Here is a 2,123-nt window from a genome sequence, read left to right on the forward strand (position 1 = left end):
TTTCCCTTTTCTTCGTAATAAAAAAAGCAGTACCTTGTACTTTATCCAAACTAAGATATAATTAATCTTTACTGGAAACTAAACCAGTCTACTGGGTTTATTTTTACTGTTTACGTGATTTTCTAGCAGAGTTACGGTATGAAGATCCAAATTACAGAAAGACCCATTATACAGAACACCTGTACTTAAAAAACTTTTGGGGGTTCGTCTTAGCCTCTGCCACAATGTGCTCCTCATTTTCAGTCTTTACCTTCTGGCCATTTTATAATTATTATTGTGTTTCTATTCATCAAATGGAGCTTCTGTCCCCACAGACTTATAGTTTTTGAATGCCTTTCTCTTCATTCCTATTACCTTCTTTACCTCTATATTAAGCCACATAGGGTGGTTCTTGGTGCTTCTGCATTTACTTCTAATGGAATAAATTGAGAACAGTAAACATAATGCCCCAATCTATGCTCTGAAGGGCAATCCTTAAAGGGGTGGTTCACCTTTAAGGTAACTTTTAGTATGGCCAATAGTAAGCAAATTTCAATTGGTTTTCATTATTTCTTTTTTGTAGTTTTATAATTATTTGCCTTTTTTTCTGACTCTTTGCAGCTTTCAAATGGGCGTCGCTTGGTTCCTCAACAACCTGTGCCATAAAATTGTCATGCAACATGTATATAAACTTCCCGTTAATTGTGTTAGCAGTACTGTTGCTCCAGTCAATATCTGGGTAATTAAAATCACCCTTTATAATTACTTGCCCCAAACTAGCAGCCTTTTCTATTTGCATCAGGAGATTATCCTCCTCCTCCTCCTCACTTACATTAGGGGGTCTATAGCATACTCCTACAATTAATGTGCTAGACTTTTTACAATCAGTGAAGCACTCTACCCATAACACTTTAGATCCCTCATTTTCTATCATCACCTCCTCCTTTATATTAGTTTTTAAATCCTGCCGTACAAACAGACATACCCTCCTCCTTTTCTATTGCCTCTGTCCCTCTGAAACAAAGTATAGCCACTGATATTAACTGTCCAGTCATGTGACTCATACAGCACATTTTGGCCACACCAACCAAATGATATTTCCCCTCCAGTGCCAGCATCTCCTGCTCTCCATTTTACACCCATATAGGAAGAAATCATTTAGACCATTCAATTCTTTAAGGGCATACTGTTTGCTGGAAAAAAAAATGTACTATTAATCAAAGCCTTTGAAAAAAGATAAACTATCCAAACAATCTCCATTTAAATGTATAGCCCTGCACAGGAGAAAGTATAGCTATATTGTAGTTAACAATAGAAAACATACTGAAACAATTCTTGTACCTGACACCCGCTGAGGAAAGATATAGCTTATCAAAGTCACCCAGCCTTAAACTATAATTCAAGTAAAAAATGGGTTGTTTCCCATTATTGCTCCTGGAGTTGAAATTACTATTCATTAATTCTGCATAGTTGCCTTTCAATATTAAAAACGTATAACAACAGTAATAACGGGGAAGTGAAAACAAAAGCGCCCATATTCCCACTGCTAATCACTGGCAGTATAATAACGTTGTGAGAGTTGGAAAACAGTACAGAAACAAATGTTAATCACAATAAAAACTAGCGGTAAAAAAGGCTAAGTTATGATAACATTCCCATATTTTAAAGTTTCAGGAATTTCACCTAGTATTGCACTGTGATCCTTTATTCGTAAATAAAAAATGATTTTACAACTTGGTCAAATGAGAATGTGGGGCTAACCAGGAAGCTGCAGAACATGCTCTGAGAAATAAATTATAGAGGATGTGAGAATTATGGAGGAAGGCTAAAGAAAATTCAAAATGTCGGAACGGTTTTCAACATTGTCTGGAAAAGCTTAAAAAATACAGCAGGAAGAATGATTCTAACTTTGAGCAATCAGCACCATATTATATTTCTCATAGTTAGGGCCAGGTATATATGGTGGGTTCAGACCCAGATTTACAAACCATGAGCCCCTAGGCTGGCTCCACTGGTTGCCCCTCTTCCTTCCCTTTCCCATTTCCCCGTCCCCTTCCACCTCCCTGTCCCCTTCCATGTCCCCCTCCCTTTCACCCCCCCTTCCTGTCCTCTTTCCGCTTCCTGTGCGTGCGCGCATCTTAACT

Source organism: Xenopus laevis, chromosome 2S (genome assembly GCF_017654675.1).
Source record: "Xenopus laevis strain J_2021 chromosome 2S, Xenopus_laevis_v10.1, whole genome shotgun sequence".
Taxonomy (NCBI): domain Eukaryota; kingdom Metazoa; phylum Chordata; class Amphibia; order Anura; family Pipidae; genus Xenopus; species Xenopus laevis.